General features: G+C 43.8%; 1 protein-coding gene across 1 annotated transcript in view; it reads right to left on the bottom strand.

The window, feature by feature from the left end:
* LOC306917012 (uncharacterized protein) overlaps positions 1 to 19,843 on the bottom strand; it is a 40,610-nt gene extending 20,767 nt beyond the window's left edge. Inside the window, exon 1 of the mRNA XM_079495131.1 lies at positions 19,721 to 19,843. The gene's annotated coding sequence lies outside the window, so the exon portion shown is untranslated. The remainder of the gene's footprint in view (positions 1 to 19,720) is intronic.
* Between the last annotated feature and the right edge of the window lie 446 nt (positions 19,844 to 20,289).

Raw genomic sequence — 20,289 nt, forward strand, 5'->3', positions numbered from 1 at the left:
ATACGTTGGCCCACGTTGACATGACTTAAAAGTGTTTTTTGTGACATCCATCTGGCTTGTGTGTCCAGGTGATTTAACTCGGCTCAAACAACTCCAAATACCACCAGGCAAAGGTCACATCTCAGACAACGCGGTGTCCTTGGCAGGAACACACCAAATTAATGCAAAAATTATCCTTAACTAATATCTTATTATCTAATTATCTCAATGACATTCAGCAAAACATGTGATTACTATCCCAGACCCTCATTTCTACACAGTAAATCCTCCATGTTCGTTTAAAGATTAGTGTGTAAATATCAACCCCCAAAAATTATATTAAATATAAAGATGGAGTGCAGCCAGTGATCTGTTTTGTTAGCCCCTCTCGGGACCCTCTGTAAAGTTTGTTTACACTAGACTTTACATAGGGTCCCTTCCCATTGGTCCCAGGCTAAATGGTATACAGACGGACTTAACTTCGGAAACGTCCGTGCTGCGCTGTTTGAGTGGTCGTGATATGTTTCAAAAGAAGCATGCGTCTGCTATAGGAGACAACGGAAACCTCCAGCACCGGAACTGGCTAGCTGCGACAGAGCAGATCAGAGGCAGGAACGTAGGGACGCGCAGCTAGCCAACCTGGTGCTGGAGGCGGTACAATGGGATGTCAATAAGGAAGTCAAGGAAGGAAGGAAGAGAGAATTTCAGAGCTGCCAAAACGGTCAAGCAAAGATTAAAAATACTTAACGGCTTCTGCGCCAAAAGGAAAATTCGTTGAGGTTTCCGTTAGCAGACACATGCTTCTTTTGAAACATATCACGACCACTCAAACAGCGCAGCATGGACGTTTCCGAAGTTAAGTCCGTCTGTATACCATTTAGCTTGGGACCAATGGGAAGGGACCCTATGTAAAGTCTAGTGTAAACAAACTTTACAGAGGGTCCCGAGAGGGGCTACTGTTTTGTATGCGTCTATGGAGTTAACATTACTCTATAATAGAGCCCCAGGTGTGGTTAGAATATTTAAATATGTCTTCCCTGACTGTGTATTCTTGGTTTCTTCCTGAAAGCTGAAAGCCTTTGAGTCAAAAGGCCCAATCAAAATACACCCCTTTAGTGACATCATTACCCTAACCCCTCCCCTAACAATTCAATTCAAATGTATTGGTATGAGAACGCATACGTTTACGTTGCCAACGCAACAAAGTGGAACGATACAATCAAAACAAAAATGTACGTACAATTGAAAGTCAGAATCTCCAATCTCGATGCATCATCATCACCCTAACCCCTCCCCATTATTGCATCATCACCCTAACCCCTCCCCATTATCATACAACAACAGCTTCCAGGTATACTTAATGTACAGGGCAATAACTTTCCGGAACTCTCTACCAGTATGCATCACAGAAATGATGGGTAAAAGCAGGGCCGGATTAACACCTCTGAGGGCCCCTGGGCACTGAAGCTCGAAGGGCCCCCCCTTCACGCGCGCGCAAAATGTTTGCGGTTTTGGAGCCGTTTTGGGGCAGTTTTATGCCGTTATATTAGCCTATTTCCGGTCGCCTACCCCCCCCAGACACCATTTATTTCAGGGAAATTTTATGTGGAGCTAAAAAAAATAAAAAAAAATAAAAAAAAAAAAAACTTTTTTTTTTTTTTTTTTTTTTGAGGCCCCTGGTGGCCAAGGGCCCCTGGGCACGTGCCCAAAGTGCCCTATGGTAGATCCGGCCCTGGGTAAAAGGCATTTTAAGAAAATACTGAAGGATTTTCTTGTCAATGTATTATGTAATATTTATCTAGAGTGAATGCACTAATCATATTTTTTATGCTGTAATGTATTATCTTCTTTTGTGATATCTGTAAACTTGTTTTTATTTTATTTACTTTTTGTATGTATATTATTCTGTGAGGAAGAATAGCCTGTTGCCAGGTGTAGCAGCTAATGGGAATGCTCCTAACTAAACTAAACTAAACTAAACTAAACTAAACTAAACTGGTGGATGTGGCCATCTAAAACATCCTTTTAACACTTTCTGTACTTTCTTTCTGTACTTTCTTTCTGTACTTTCTGTGTCACGACACGACACAACAAAAGGGTGCAAAGTGCAAACCGATTGTTGTTGTTGTTCCGTTTGCTCCTCGCATGTCAAAAACGAAAGAAAACATTACACTGATCCGCTCCGCCCAACCCAGTTCCTCTCCCGACCTGTGTGTGTGTGTGTGCACGTGCATGAATGTGCGCGTGTGTGCGTGCGTGTGTGTGTGCGCGCGCGTGTTTCCCGTATCCAACATTCCTTCACACCTACTCGATCTCTTCATAGAGCGAGGTCTGTGGGTATCGATGATGAGGTCTGTGGGTATCGATGATGAGGCCGAGTGGAGCGGTGGTGGAAACAGTACTCTATTGTTTTACTTAAGTAAAAGTATCAATACTGCAATGCAGAAAAGTAAAAGTCTGGAATTCAAAATGTACAATGAGTAAAAGTACAGAAGTACTCGCATCAAAATGTACTTAAAGTGCCAAAAGTAGAAAGTACTCCATGTGCCATTTCAAGTTTGCAAATGTATACAAATATTTTGAAAATAGCAGATCTACAATATTTATTTATATACAATATTTTGGACAATATTTGCCTCTGAGATGTAGTGGAGTAGTACAGTATTTAAGTAAATGTACTTAGTTACTTTCCACCACTGATTATGAGGCAGAGTGAAGGTCAGTAGAAGGAGGAGGAGGAGGAGGAGGAGGAGGAGGAGGAGGAGGAGGAGGAGGAGGAGGGCTTTTTTATGGTGGCCCTCCTCGCATTTTTAACACTTGTTCCAAATTACAAGGCTGACCACAAAGCATGTTGAGGGAGGGGAGGGGGGGGGGGGTGCACGCTTGCAGTGTTTGCATACACATATACTGTTCTCCTCCCAACCACTGACACACACACACACACACACACACACACACACACACACACACACACACACACACACACACACACACACACACACACACACACACACACACACACACACACACACACACACACACACACACACACACACACACACTCTTGACCCCTTCACCCACCTCTCACTGACAGACTTCCCCCTCCCCTGCATTTAGGGGGAGAAGAACCACAAGTCACTGGCGCTCCGACCACAATTTAGATTTCATGCGGAGAGCAGACTGGGAGCAGAATTATTTTCCTATTAGCCTTGAGTTCTGTCAAAACAGAGTATCTTGTATCGGGCCGGGTTTGGACAGTCAATGGCAACTCAGAGCTCAGAACTGAACCAAAACAGAGTATCTTGTATCGGGCCGGGTTTGGACAGTCAATGGCAACTCAGAGCTCAGAACTGAACCAAAACAGAGTATCTTGTATCGGGCCGGGGTTTGGACAGTCAATGGCAACTCAGAGCTCAGAACAGAGTATCTTGTATCGGGCCGGGGTTTGGACAGTCAATGGCAGCTCAGAGCTCAGAACTGAACTACCTCTTGGGGATTCTGTTGCATCCGAAAGCCAGCAGTTGTTCCTTAATATGTTTAGGAAAAGGCCGGGGGTGGGGGGGGGGGGGGTCACCGATGAATTCAACCATCCCACGACCGTTGATTTTACATGACATGCGTTGTGTATCCACAACATCCGTGGTTGTTCCACGGTCTGGGTGAGTGACAAACAAACAAAACGAACAAGGGGGCTTCACAATCTGTTCCAAGCTTTTGGTTTTGATCTGGCTGTTGTCTGGGAGCATGCAGGACTGTGACTTTCCAACCCACGTGCTCCTTGCCAGTTAAAGTATGCAGCGCTTTCCTCTACAGAGATGAAGGTATGCTGGGAATTTTGTTGGAAATGTTGCACCAAAAAAGAAAAAAAAGAAGAAGTCCTGCATAGTTACGCCTTTGAGTATCCTCTCTGTAGGGCGGACACCTTGTATTAATCTATGTTTATATTTATGTTTCTTTCATGAATCGCATCCTCCTACAAATTGAATATATTCGAACTACAGAAGGATGAGTTAAATGGGACATTAGATGAGCCTTAGACAGCATAGCTTCCCGCAATGAACTGCTGCTGGCGTAGTAGTGACTGGACACAGAATATAGTTCCATGGTTTTGTACTGCTGCTGTAGTAGTAGTGACTGGACACAGAATATAGTTCCATGGTTTTGTACTGCTGCTGTTGTAGTAGTGACTGGACACAGAATATAGTTCCATGGTTTTGTACTGCTGCTGGCGTAGTAGTGACTGGACACAGAATATAGTTCCATGGTTTTGTACTGCTGCTGCATAGTAGTGACTGGACACAGAATATAGTTCCATGGTTTTGTACTGCTGCTGGCGTAGTAGTGACTGGACACAGAATATAGTTCCATGGTTTTGTACTGCTGCTGGCGTAGTAGTGACTGGACACAGAATATAGTTCCATGGTTTTGTACTGCTGCTGGCGTAGTAGTGACTGGACACAGAATATAGTTCCATGGTTTTGTACTGCTGCTGGCGTAGTAGTAGTGACTGGACACAGAATATAGTTCCATGGTTTTGTACTGCTGCTGGCGTAGTAGTAGTGACTGGACACAGAATATAGTTCCATGCATGTGACAGAGGGGCCAAAGTTGAATGAAAGTTGCGATATATGGATAGAAATAGGTCAACAATACAAGTGACGCTATTTGACGCTAACTGACTGGAACTACTTAATATGCACCAAAACCAGACCAGAACTCCCACCACGGGACTCAGGCAATCAATTAATTCCTTTGCAACCACTATATTCAGTCCAAAAATCTGAACTAACGCTTTAAGCAGCTGCATCATTAAAATGTACTTTCAGTAGTAATGTATTCATGTGTTTTTAACATGAATACATTACTACTGAAAGTAAAGTACAGTACAATCCTAGCATAACAGCAGATTAAAGTGCAAACCAGTTAAAAGGAGTACCTTTGCCAGCGCTTATGAACAACGATGATAGTAATGGGCTGTGATCACTGCCCTTGGGAAGGCTAGGCTAATGTGTTACACAGCTACACTGTTACACAGATACACTGTAAAAAAAAATATGCCATTGAAAGAAATATACGGCCTCCTTTCCGTAGCAGTCCAGATGGTTTTAGTGCTGGAGTGGAACTCCCGAGTTATAGTAAGGATAATAAGGTGCTACTGTGACAAAGATATGCCGGGATAAAATGATTCTGTCATTATTAACCTGTAATTAAGACATAGTATTCGCCCCAGTGTAGCGGTTAGAGCGTATGCCTTTCATACGGAAGGTTGTGGGTTCGAACCCTGCCAGGGGCGTTCCCAACGTCAAATAGAATGGGTTCAGATCTGAGTGAAGTCTCCTGAGGAGGCGTGTCTGAAGCCTGTCCTGGACAAATTAAGACATACTGTAGTATTGGGAATTTATCTACTTCATCCTTACAAAATAAAAACACACCCGTGTGAACTGAGTGGTGCAACTCCCCTCTCCCTCCCTCCCCCCCCCCTCTCTGTCTCTCATTAGCAGGCAACAGTGCAGCACTATCTCTCTCTCTCTGTTTCTGGCACAACAGCGCCACTTTTTCCCCTACTGGTACTCATAGTCACACACATAGGTTAACAAACACGGACATTGCTGTTCCTTGGAGTGGTTGTACCACTCAAAAACGTAACCAACATTTGGCAGGTGAAAAACTGCAACATATAGGCCTACTGCACAGTATCCAAAATACAGAGGGGGGTCGAGTACTATCTTTTAATTAATTAACCACTTTCAACCGGGCATCCCTATTTTGAGCATGTCGTTATAGGCCTACATTTTCACAATTTTCCGTTCTTTTTTTATTTCGAAATATTAAAAATAGCATATTATCTAAAAGCTCACAAGGCAATCACAATGCGAGTCATGGTGAGATTGTGGATCGGCTATTTTCACTATTTGGCATACAGCAAAGGCTTAAAGATACATTTTCTGTTTTGTATGTGTCTAACTATGGCGTTAACATTACTCTTACTTTTGAGTCAAAAGGCCCAATCGGAATACACCACGTTAGTGACATCATAAAATCATCCCCTCCCCTAACCCCTCCCCCATTATCATACAACACACAGCTGTGGGCGAGGGGAAAATCACGGCACTCCATCTTTAAGAGGTTGGTTAAATAAAAAATTTAACCAACCAACGAAAAACACTACTTGGGCTTAAAACGGCCATAGCCAACATCACAAATGGGATGAGGTCAGCACATTTATGGACAATTGGCTATGGCCATTTTTAGCTCAAGGAGTGTTTTTCGTGCAAAACTAATGCTTGGGGCCTGGGCCATGGCTCAATGGTCCAGGCACCTTGGCTGGTAATCCAGGTTCGACTCCCGATCCCGACGGCCTTTACTGCATGTCACCCCCCATCTCTCTCCCCATTTCCTGTCAGCCTACTGTCTGTCCCTCCATAAAAAAATAAAAATAAAGGCGAAAGCCACAAAAAAAACATAAATAAAATAAAATAAAATAAACTAATGCTTGGAATGGATTCAGAATCATGAATAACCCCTAGTTTGACACGTTAAATACTACTTAAAGCATAATTCAAATTAGACATTTTGGATGTTAATGGTACCCAAATTTCAACCCCTGACTTTGCCATGATCCAAAATGTATATAATTCACAATGTTTAATATTTGGATGACCCTAAGGATCATACAAAACCTTGAATGATTACTATTGCAATTTATTTTGGGTCACACACCTTTTTAGCCTAGATTGACTGTGGGAACAAAGAGAAAAGCAGCTGGAGACATACGAGGTATCAGCCAGGTCCAACAGAACCCCCCCCCCCCCCCCCCCCCCCCCCCAAGACATACGAGGTATCAGCCAGGTCCAACAGAACACCCCCCCCCCTCCCCCCCTCCCCCCCGAGACATCGCAGTGCATATTTTAGTTGCTGGTTATACTTTAACGCCAAGCACACGTACCGCGTGCACCCCTGCAGCTATAGTTCATGATCATGACGGGGTCGTGATACTTCACACTCTGGAGACCACCGCTCGCTCACAGGCGCCGAAAAGAAATCACACCTCCGTCAACGTAAACATGAGAAAGCGGACGCAGGCGATATGATTTAATGCGGTGTTATAGGGGTCATGCTTTTCTAGCCATGATTTGGCCTGTTTGCAATTATCACTACTAGGAGCTGAAGAGTGAATCAATGAGGACGCTGATGGATGGCAGCTGTGTGCCGTTGACCAGATTCATATGGTGGTCATTTGGCTCTTACACAACACATGCAACCGCTTCTGATGTTATCAGCCTATAATCACGAGTATGTGCGTGATCAGGACGTTGGAATGAGGCCAGTATGTGATGTTATCAGCCTATAATCACGAGTATGTGCGTGATCAGGAGGTTGGAATACGGCCAGTATGTGATGTTATCAGCCTATAATCACGAGTATGTGCGTGATCAGGACGTTGGAATACGGCCAGTATGTGCGTGATCAGGACGTTGGAATGAGGCCAGTATGTGATAATCACACATACTGGGAAACGCGGAAGTGAAACTATACTGACAAGTGAGGGAGCGCTTGCTTTTTGTGACGATGACCATGACCATGACGGAGGCGCACCGTCTCTGGTCTGGTGGCCTTGAGCCACATGAGGCACCGCCGAGCGTTGCGACGGCCACCACAGCTGACTCAGCGAGTTGCGTACCGATAGGTACATAGTAAATATTAGTGCTCCCTACATTCCATGCCCTCGACACATCCAGACTCCAGCAGGGGGAGTGATTTAGAGTGATTTAGACCAGGCTATGTCCTGCATGCTTGCAGCCCAAGTGAACACAGCCGAGTGCCATCACTGAAAACAACGTCAATATGGCCATGATTGGCCAACGTCTTGATAACGGTTGATAAGGTGAATATAATGCAGTGATAACATATGAATCCGTCATACCATAGATATAAGAAAGGCTAAACTAAGACAACAAACAAAACTAAGTTATCCGCCTATAAAACAGCTTGTAAACCTTTGATAACCCTCCATGAGGATCCAAGGAGCAGTGCAATATAATTCCTGCACTGCTGGATGGCGCCACCTGCGATAATTACACCATCCATCCATCTTATCCGTAGTCGGGTCACGGGGGCAACAGCTCCACCAGAGTGCTCCAGACTTCCCTCTCCAGAGCAACATTAGTGACTTCCTCCTGGGGGATCCCGAGACGTTCCAAGGCCAGTGAGTCGATGTGTTTCCTCCAACTGCGCCTTGGTCTGCCCCGGGGTCTCCTCCCAGTGGGACGTGCGTTCGAGGACCTCCCTAGGGAGACGCCCGAGAGGCATCCTAACCAGATGCCCGAACCACCTAAACTGTCTCCTTTCCAGGCGAAGGAGCAGCGGTTCTACTCCGAGTCTCTCTCGTGTGACTGAACTTCTCACCCTCTCTCTAAGGGAGATAGGGTGAGAAAACGTTACATTCCTGCACTTCCACCTCAGATCCACCTCACTGAGCCCCATTGGAGATACTTTAGGCACGAGACGCCAGCGGCAGAAAACAATGGCGCCGTCCGGACACCAGTGCCGGGGGTCCCGGGTGCCAATACTTTTGTACTTTTACTCAAGTACATTTTGAATTCTGGACTTTGTACTTGTAATAGAGTATTTCTAAATTACAGCATTCATACTTTTACTTAACCCATTTTGACCTGAGATCAGATTCTAAAAATGTCTTCTGAATCCTGACAGTTTTCTGAAAAAGCTATGTTTCTACGTCAGTCGTTCTTCGATTTAAAAAAAATAGCAGACCTACAAGCTCGTAGCGCGCCACTCGGTGGCGCGCTATGAGCTTGTAGATCTGCTATTTTTCAATAGCTATAAAGCATAACATAATGCTAACACCAAAATGGGTAAAACATTGGAGCACTTTTTCCACCACTGTGGAAGCCCCGCAATACTGTACGAAATGTGATTTTAGAGCTGCCAGTCTGATGTAATTGCTCTCCCAACGAGTGGAGATCATTATGCAGTTGCTTTTAGGTAGATGCCAGGATTTCCATCTGATAACAGGGTTACGGCGAGGGCTTGGCGGGGTACAGCTGATCCCAGGCCAGTTATTATAGGCCCAGACTCCCTCTCTCTCCCGCACAGTGCTGGGAGAAAGGGAGGATGCAGCTGCACGTCAAGGCCTTGGACCCGCACGCATGCACGCGCACGTACCACACACACGCGCACGTACCACACACACACACACACACACACACACACACACACACGCACACACACACACACACACACACACACACACACACACACACACACACACACACACACGAGAGCATAGAGAACAGGGAATCTGTTAAGTCGGGGCTTCCTGGCTCTTTCTAAACTGTATAAATGTGATGGGTCATCATCTCTTTCTAAACTGTATAAATGTGATGGGTCATCATCTCTTTCTAAACTGTATAAATGTGATGGGTCATCATCTCTTTCTAAACTGTATAAATGTGATGGGTCATCATCTCTTTCTAAACTGTATAAATGTGATGGGTCATCATCTCTTTCTAAACTGTATAAATGTGATGGGTCATCATCTCTTTCTAAACTGTATAAATGTGATGGGTCATCATCTCTTTCTAAACTGTATAAATGTGATGGGTCATCATCTCTTTCTAAACTGTATAAATGTGATGGGTCATCATCTCTTTCTAAACTGTATAAATGTGATGGGTCATCATCTCTTTCTAAACTGTATAAATGTGATGGGTCATCATCTCTTTCTAAACTGTATAAATGTGATGGGTCATCATCTCTTTCTAAACTGTATAAATGTGATGGGTCATCATCTCTTTCTAAACTGTATAAATGTGATGGGTCATCATCTCTTTCTAAACTGTATAAATGTGATGGGTCATCATCTCTTTCTAAACTGTATAAATGTGATGGGTCATCATCTCTTTCTAAACTGTATAAATGTGATGGGTCATCATCTCTTTCTAAACTGTATAAATGTGATGGGTCATCATCTCTTTCTAAACTGTATAAATGTGATGGGTCATCATCTCTTTCTAAACTGTATAAATGTGATGGGTCATCATCTCTTTCTAAACTGTATAAATGTGATGGGTCATCATCTCTTTCTAAACTGTATAAATGTGATGGGTCATCATCTCTTTCTAAACTGTATAAATGTGATGGGTCATCATCTCTTTCTAAACTGTATAAATGTGATGGGTCATCATCTCTTTCTAAACTGTATGAATGTGATGGGTCATCATCTCTTTCTAAACTGTATGAATGTGATGGGTCATCATCTCTTTCTAAACTGTATAAATGTGATGGGTCATCATCTCTTTCTAAACTGTATAAATGTGATGGGTCATCATCTCTTTCTAAACTGTATAAATGTGATGGGTCATCATCTCTTTCTAAACTGTATAAATGTGATGGGTCATCATCTCTTTCTAAACTGTATAAATGTGATGGGTCATCATCTCTTTCTAAACTGTATAAATGTGATGGGTCATCATCTCTTTCTAAACTGTATAAATGTGATGGGTCATCATCTCTTTCTAAACTGTATGAATGTGATGGGTCATCATCTCTTTCTAAACTGTATGAATGTGATGGGTCATCATCTCTTTCTAAACTGTATAAATGTGATGGGTCATCATCTCTTTCTAAACTGTATAAATGTGATGGGTCATCATCTCTTTCTAAACTGTATAAATGTGATGGGTCATCATCTCTTTCTAAACTGTATAAATGTGATGGGTCATCATCTCTTTCTAAACTGTATAAATGTGATGGGTCATCATCTCTTTCTAAACTGTATGAATGTGATGGGTCATCATCTCTTTCTAAACTGTATAAATGTGATGGGTCATCATCTCTTTCTAAACTGTATAAATGTGATGGGTCATCATCTCTTTCTAAACTGTAGAAATGTGATGGGTCATCATCTCTTTCTAAACTGTATAAATGTGATGGGTCATCATCTCTTTCTAAACTGTATAAATGTGATGGGTCATCATCTCCTTCTAAACTGTATAAATGTGATGGGTCATCATCTCTTTCTAAACTGTATAAATGTGATGGGTCATCATCTCTTTCTAAACTGTATAAATGTGATGGGTCATCATCTCTTTCTAAACTGTATAAATGTGATGGGTCATCATCTCTTTCTAAACTGTATAAATGTGATGGGTCATCATCTCTTTCTAAACTGTATAAATGTGATGGGTCATCATCTCTTTCTAAACTGTATAAATGTGATGGGTCATCATCTCTTTCTAAACTGTATAAATGTGATGGGTCATCATCTCTTTCTAAACTGTATAAATGTGATGGGTCATCATCTCTTTCTAAACTGTATAAATGTGATGGGTCATCATCTCTTTCTAAACTGTATGAATGTGATGGGTCATCATCTCTTTCTAAACTGTATGAATGTGATGGGTCATCATCTCTTTCTAAACTGTATGAATGTGATGGGTCATCATCTCTTTCTAAACTGTATAAATGTGATGGGTCATCATCTCTTTCTAAACTGTATAAATGTGATGGGTCATCATCTCTTTCTAAACTGTATAAATGTGATGGGTCATCATCTCTTTCTAAACTGTAGAAATGTGATGGGTCATCATCTCTTTCTAAACTGTATAAATGTGATGGGTCATCATCTCTTTCTAAACTGTATAAATGTGATGGGTCATCATCTCTTTCTAAACTGTATAAATGTGATGGGTCATCATCTCTTTCTAAACTGTATAAATGTGATGGGTCATCATCTCTTTCTAAACTGTATAAATGTGATGGGTCATCATCTCTTTCTAAACTGTATAAATGTGATGGGTCATCATCTCCTTCTAAACTGTATAAATGTGATGGGTCATCATCTCCTTCTAAACTGTATAAATGTGATGGGTCATCATCTCTTTCTAAACTGTATAAATGTGATGGGTCATCATCTCTTTCTAAACTGTATAAATGTGATGGGTCATCATCTCTTTCTAAACTGTATAAATGTGATGGGTCATCATCTCTTTCTAAACTGTATAAATGTGATGGGTCATCATCTCTTTCTAAACTGTATAAATGTGATGGGTCATCATCTCTTTCTAAACTGTATAAATGTGATGGGTCATCATCTCTTTCTAAACTGTATAAATGTGATGGGTCATCATCTCTTTCTAAACTGTAGAAATGTGATGGGTCATCATCTCTTTCTAAACTGTATAAATGTGATGGGTCATCATCTCTTTCTAAACTGTAGAAATGTGATGGGTCATCATCTCTTTCTAAACTGTATAAATGTGATGGGTCATCATCTCTTTCTAAACTGTATAAATGTGATGGGTCATCATCTCTTTCTAAACTGTAGAAATGTGATGGGTCATCATCTCTTTCTAAACTGTAGAAATGTGATGGGTCATCATCTCTTTCTAAACTGTATAAATGTGATGGGTCATCATCTCTTTCTAAACTGTATAAATGTGATGGGTCATCATCCCGTGTCCTCCAGAGCTATACCAGACACACATCAAGTGTAACACTACACAGAGAATGACAAAACCCGGAGCTGCACTCCAGCAGCAGGATGGATGCGGGAGGTCCATGACCTTGACTCCTCACATCTGCTACGTCGTGCTCTTCTCAGAGTGCCGAAGCTTCTGTGCAGTGACTGAATGATAACACTGTGGAAGGGGAGAGAGCGAGAAATGATGGCCTTTTGGTAACGCCGAAAAATGGCAGGACCCAGAACTATATCCACACCCCTATGAGCCAGAACTTTATCCACACCCTCTATGACCCAGAACTATATCCACACCCCTATGACCCAGAACTTTATCCACACCCTCTATGACCCAGAACTTTATCCACACCCCTATGACCCAGAACTTTATCCACACCCCTATGACCCAGAACTTTATCCACACCCTCTATGACCCAGAACTTTATCCACACCCCTATGACCCAGAACTTTATCCACACCCTCTATGACCCAGAACTTTATCCACACCCCTATGACCCAGAACTTTATCCACACCCCTATGACCCAGAACTTTATCCACACCCCTATGACCCAGAACTTTATCCACACCCCTATGACCCAGAACTTTATCCACACCCCTATGACCCAGAACTATATCCACACCCTATGACCCAGAACTTTATCCACACCCTATGACCCAGAACTGTATCCACACCCTATGACCCAGAACTTTATCCACACCCCTATGACCCAGAACTTTATCCACACCCCTATGACCCAGAACTATATCCACACCCTATGACCCAGAACTATATCCACACCCTATGACCCAGAACTTTATCCACACCCTATGACCCAGAACTATATCCACACCCTATGACCCAGAACTTTATCCACACCCTATGACCCAGAACTGTATCCACACCCTATGACCCAGAACTTTATCCACACCCTCTATGACCCAGAACTTTATCCACACCCTATGACCCAGAACTTTATCCACACCCTATGACCCAGAACTATATCCACACCCCTATGACCCAGAACTTTATCCACACCCTCTATGACCCAGAACTTTATCCACACCCTCTATGACCCAGAACTATATCCACACCCCTATGACCCAGAACTTTATCCACACCCTCTATGACCCAGAACTTTATCCACACCCTATGACCCAGAACTATATCCACACCCTCTATGACCCAGAACTTTATCCACACCCTCTATGACCCAGAACTTTATCCACACCCTCTATGACCCAGAACTTTATCCACACCCTATGACCCAGAACTTTATCCACACCCTATGACCCAGAACTTTATCCACACCCTGTGACCCAGAACTTTATCCACACCCTATGACCCAGAACTTTATCCACACCCCTATGACCCAGAACTATATCCACACCCCTATGACCCAGAACTATATCCACACCCCTATGACCCAGAACTATATCCACACCCCTATGACCCAGAACTATATCCACACCCTCTATGACCCAGAACTATATCCACACCCTCTATGACCCAGAACTATATCCACACCCCTATGACCCAGAACTATATCCACACCCCTATGACCCAGAACTATATCCACACCCTCTATGACCCAGAACTATATCCACACCCTCTATGACCCAGAACTATATCCACACCCTCTATGACCCAGAACTATATCCACACCCTCTATGACCCAGAACTATCCACACCTCTATGACCCAGAACTATATCCACACCCCTATGACCCAGAACTATATCCACACCCTCTATGACCCAGAACTATATCCACACCCTCTATGACCCAGAACTATATCCACACCCTCTATGACCCAGAACTATCCACACCTCTATGACCCAGAACTATATCCACACCCCTATGACCCAGAACTATATCCACACCCCTATGACCCAGAACTATATCCACACCCCTATGACCCAGAACTATATCCACACCCCTATGACCCAGAACTTTATCCACACCCTCTATGACCCAGAACTATATCCACACCCTCTATGACCCAGAACTATATCCACACCCTCTATGACCCAGAACTATATCCACACCCTCTATGACCCAGAACTATATCCACACCCTCTATGACCCAGAACTATCCACACCTCTATGACCCAGAACTGTCCAACTTACTTACAAACTAGAAAAAGTGCCCTTCTGGGCACAGGTCTCCACCAGGAGGATAGGATTGTGTGTGATGTTTGGCAAAATGTTTAGGAGTAATATAAACATGTTTATTTGTTTGTTTAAGGAATTATCCACACATCCTCTATGTGTGTGTGTGTGTGTGTGTGTGTGTGTGTGTGTGTGTGTGTGTGTGTGTGTGTGTGTGTGTGTGTGTGACGCGACTAGGCCTGTTGTAGCGCCACCATGAGGCTGATTTGAAAACTGTCAAGTGGCATTTCTTCCTCAGCCTAGTAGTGGGAATAGGCATGCACAGTTTCACCGCAATCGGACGCTGCGTTGCGGAGTTGTGGCAATTTGTACAAAACGGGCTACTCCTGAAAACTTTAGAAGCCAATCGTAGCCAATCAGGATGGATAATTATGAGAAATCAAACAAATCACATGATCACATGACTATGGAGAGCATGTGTACCGATTTGCGTGACATTTGGATAAAGTCTGAAGGAGTAATATTAGAAAATGTGTTTTACATATGTCGGCCTCCTGGTGGCGCTATAAAGAGCAGATGTGAAAAATTCCAGGCAAAGGTTTTTCTTTGGCCTCTAGGGAGTGTGCATACATGGTTTTACACAGATCGGTGCAGTTATAGGTAAAAACACAAATCGGCCAGTTATAGCGCCACCATGAGGCTGAGTTGAAAATATTCAAGTGGCATTTCTTCCTCGACCTAGTGGGAATGTGCGTGCAAAATTTCACGGAAATCACACCATGTGTTCATGATTTGCAGCATTTTGTTTGAAACGGAGCACTCCTGCGAACTTTGGAAGCGAATCTTAGGCAATCAGGATGGAGTGTGAAAAATCTGAAAGACCCGTTTTGTTGAATGGCTCTAGAGAGACTGTGTACCAATTTGCGTAATGTTTGGACAAAATCTGTAGGTGTACTGTCATATTTTTTGCACAAAGCGGCCTCCTGGTGGCGCTATAACAGGCCAATGTGAAAACTTTGGGGCAGAGGTTCAGCTCTGGCATTCAGGGAGTGTGTGTGCAGAGTATGGCTGCGATCAAGCCAACGGTGCCAGAGATTAGCTGTTCACAGACGGACGGACACACGGACGGACGGACGGACGGACACACGGACGGACGGACACACGGACGGACGGACGGAGTGCAAAACATACTCTCTCCCCATGCCTTCGGCCTGGTGGAGACAATGAACGAAGGTACATAACCTACGGTATGTTTATGAAGGTATTAATGAAGGTGTCTCATCCTCTAATACTTTTTGTTCCCAGTGCAAGTGCTCGTCCATTATTCTACATGGAAATAAAATCATATTTATTAAACATCTTCTCTTCTCCCGTGTCACCCCATCTGCACATATTTCAAGATTACATTATCCTCCAAACTGTCCGTCTGAATTATATTTTTGAAGCCAACGCTTTACTTTATTGCAATGTCGAAGTCTTATTTTACTCTTTTAGTTTGTGACTGATTTCAGTCATGATTTAGGGTGTGGGCAGGCATGACACACACACACACACACACACACACACACACACACACACACACACACACACACACACACACACACACACACACACACACACACACACACACACACACACACACACACACACACACACACACACACACACACACACACACACACACACACACACACGACTTTGTGGTCAGATCATTTGTGACAAGCAAATGCAAAGAAACTGTTTTACAATGTGTCAAGCTGGGAGGTTAAAGCTGCAATCAGGAATGAATCTGTACAAGTTATATTGTATTTAACATACCACAGTCTAGTCACACTGCAAAGCGATTTGAGCTTGTAGATCAGCTATTTTAGCCATTTTTGAATTGAAATCATGAATTATTCTTTTGCTATTTTTGAATTGGAATCCTGGAAAAGTAAAAAAATGTTCTATTATTTCAAATGCATTTAGTTATACTTATGTTAACTTTGTGAACTTAAATGCAAATACATTGGAGTACTAGTCATTCAGCTACTAATATAATAGAACTAATTAAAGCGGGATCATGTTTGGAATTTAACAACTACAATATATAACTATTCCGATATGAACCTTCGGGCTGCATTAAGTGAAGGTGGGGGGCTGCCAGTTGCCCATGTATGCGCTAGGACAGTGGTTGTCAAAGTGGGGTCCGGGGACCCCATGGGTCCTTGAGAGACCCTAAATGATAGAAAGTTAGGAAACAAATGGACCCTCATGGTTCTGTAACTCAGAGAGTGTACAAATGGGTCCATTTGGTTCCATTTGTACACGCTCAGAGTTAAATTAACTGATTGATTTTACAATATAAATTGGGGTCCCAGAGATCAAAATATATAACATTACATGAGGGCCTGTAACCTAATGCATGTCAAACTGGGGGTCATTGAAATTAAAATGGTTGAGAATCACTGCAAGATCCATAAAAATCTTCTCTTATGGAGGTCCCTGGAGGTCTCCTGGAGGTCCCTTCTCTTATGGAGGTCCCTGGAGGTACCTGGAGGTCCCTTCTCTTATGGAGGTCCCTGGAGGTACCTGGAGGTCCCTTCTCTTATGGAGGACCCTGGAGGTACCTGGAGGTCCCTTCTCTTATGGAGGACCCTGGAGGTCCCTTCTCTTATGGAGGTCCCTGGAGGTCCCTTCTCTTATGGAGGTACCTGGAGGTCCCTTCTCTTATGGAGGTCCCTGGAGGTCCCTGGAGGTCCCTTCTCTTATGGAGGTCCCTGGAGGTCCCTGGAGGTCCCTGGAGGTCCCTTCTCTTATGGAGGTCCCTGGAGGTCCCTTCTCTTATGGAGGTCCCTGGCATATCTTTTCAAATGGGGTTCCGGGGGCTAATAAGTGTCAATTTGGAGGTTCCTTCCTGAAGCTCATGAAGTGCAACTTCTCCTCTGGACGAGCAGAGATCGCCTCTTGACTGAAAATGTGGCCTCTCTCAAGCAAGGAGGCTGCAGGTTTGAATCCCAGGTCAGGTTACGGATTGTAGCTTTTAAATGCTGCATGGTTTTCCCAACAAACGCCTACCCCGAGCAGGAATGTTTAGTTTCTACAAACCCTACAGTATGTTCATATCCGACTCCACATGGGATCCCGACCGCAAGTTTGGAAAAGCTTTTTTATAGGACATAACTTTAAAGATCGCCAACTATTCAATGGAGCCCATCCCATCCTGCAAAAAGAGAAAACATACAGGATATATGTGTGTGTGTGTGTGTATGTGTGTGTGTGTGTGTGTGTGTGTGTGTGTGTGTGTGTGTGTATATATTTTTTAAGTGAGAGTGTGTGCAACATATATCTTTTGTTGTTTGTCGTTTGTTGTTGCTGTGCGGTAAGGACGGCTCCCCATGCTCTCTCTAAAGTACCATTTAGAAGATTTCCTGTAATTTCTAGACCAACGTTTCCATTCCTGCAAAGTCATTTCAACTCAGACTGTTACCAGGAAACCATGACGAAAAGATGATGCTTCCCTTCAGCACCGATTTGTTCTAGGCTCGTTAGATAAAAGGATGTGGTGAATTACAGCTGTTTACTTGTCATTTGATGTGGAAATAAAGTCCTCCTCAAACCACGGGAACATTGCTACTGCTGTCCTACGGAATAATGCACAAACCCCCCCTCCCCCCAACACACACACACACACACGCACACGCACACGCACACGCACACGCACACGCACACGCGCACACACACACACACACACACACACACACACACACACACACACACACACCAAGTGCCAGATGAAAATAGACAGGAAAGAATACTACATGTCAACCGCGTATCACAATAAATGGGGTGGAAACATTGTCCACGTAGGATGTGCATTTACCTACATGCATAAACCTTTGACTGATTATTTGCAGGTGTGGCTGCACTGGATGTCCTTTGGCCCACACTGTCAGATCTTAATCAGATGAGAGTTTGGATGCAGTATCCCGAACAGTGGATACAACTTGCATGCTTCATCAACACTTTTCCGAGAACAAGACAGAAAAGGAGAGGAGAGAGAGAGAGAGAGAGAGAGAGAGAGAGAGAGAGAGAGAGAGAGAGAGAAAATTGGAAAGAAGCAACACAAAAGCAGAGTAAACTACAATGCTATCTCCATATAGAGAAGACAAACTATGCACCCACTGCACACAAAATGAAGTGGAAACAGATACATTTCCTAACCATCTTTCCACTGTACCAAGACATCAGAGACACATACTTCCCACAGATTACAATCACCCACAGAGATTTTGAAAACATGACCCTCCCATATCAATAATGTGCAAACACAGCAGCAAGATTCGTGAGCTGCCGTGATAGGAGAAGGATATCAAATGGAACACAACCACTCTAAAGACTAATCATTGTGGGTATTCCTGCACTATCTCCATTTGTAAATACATTTTGTTTTGATTGTATTGTTCCACTTTTTGCTTTGGCAATGTAAACATATGTTTTGTCGTTCCAAAAAAGCCCTTTGAATTGACAATTGAGAATGAAGGAAAATCTCCTCTGCCTCTTTCTTCAATCCAGTGTCTGCGTGAGTCGCAGGTGCGTACTGGTTGACCCTTCGAAAACAATAACCACGGCTCACGCCAAAAGACACCGGGCTCCTGCCAAAGCACACTCTCCCTCCTCTGCCAACAGAATGAGAGAGACCTTCTCCCTCCTCTGCCAACAGAATGAGAGAGACCTTCTCCCTCCTCTGCCAACAGAATGAGAGAGACCTTCTCCCTCCTCTGCCAACAGAATGAGAGAGAGACCTTCTCCCTCCTCTGCCAACAGAACGAGAGAGACCTTCTCCCCCTCTGCCAACAGAACGAGAGAGAGACCTTCTCCCTCCTCTGCCAACAGAACGAGAGAGACCTTCTCCCTCCTCTGCCAACAGAACGAGAGAGACCTTCCAAAACACAAGCCACTCCAGTCCAGACGCCGGCCCGGTGGACGATCCCACCACAGACACTGTGACACTAAAGCAACAACACGCCTACAAGTGCGTGCGCAAAAAAAGAAAAACATGCATAACCCGAATCCAGAGCAGACATATCATCAACAGCCCTCGGAGGAATTATCATCCAAGTTGATGAGGGCAGCTTAACACCTTGCCAGTGTTGTGAGTGACGTGCCACTTACCTTTCGTCGGTGTGTGCCTTTGTGGGTGTGTCTGTGTTTGTTTGTGTGTGTGTGTGTGTGCGTGCGTGCGTGGTGGTGGTCGCACGTCGGAAATATCACAGGCGTCAGAGAAGTGTGTGTGTGTGTGTGTGTGTGTGTGTGAGACAGGACAGGCAGCAGAATAGAAGAACTACTGCTCCAGTTATAGGCTTTTTATCTGCAGGTGGGCGGGGCCGCCTACTGAAGGCTTCTGTGGGAAGGTGGACTGAAGGAGGAGGAGGAGTGGGAAACTTCTGGATCTGTGTGTGCGTGTGCGTGTGCGTGTGTGTGTGTGTGTGTGTGTGTGTAAGAGAGAAGAGAAGGCCACAGAGCCATACCGGAGGAGGGGAGTGACACAGTGACGGAGCAGCAGGCGACCTGCAAGAGAGTGCAGAGAGTGAGAGAGAGTGAGAGAGTGAAGTTCTCAAAACGTTTTAGCAACACAGCAGCACAACAACAATACAGCAGATCCAAGTCATTTGACTTGGAGCCGGGAGTGCATTCTTTGCACGCTCGTAGCTTAATCCATTTTGGGCGGGAACCCCTTTTGG

Source organism: Electrona antarctica (assembly GCF_951216825.1).
Source record: "Electrona antarctica genome assembly, chromosome: 24".
Classification (NCBI taxonomy): domain Eukaryota; kingdom Metazoa; phylum Chordata; class Actinopteri; order Myctophiformes; family Myctophidae; genus Electrona; species Electrona antarctica.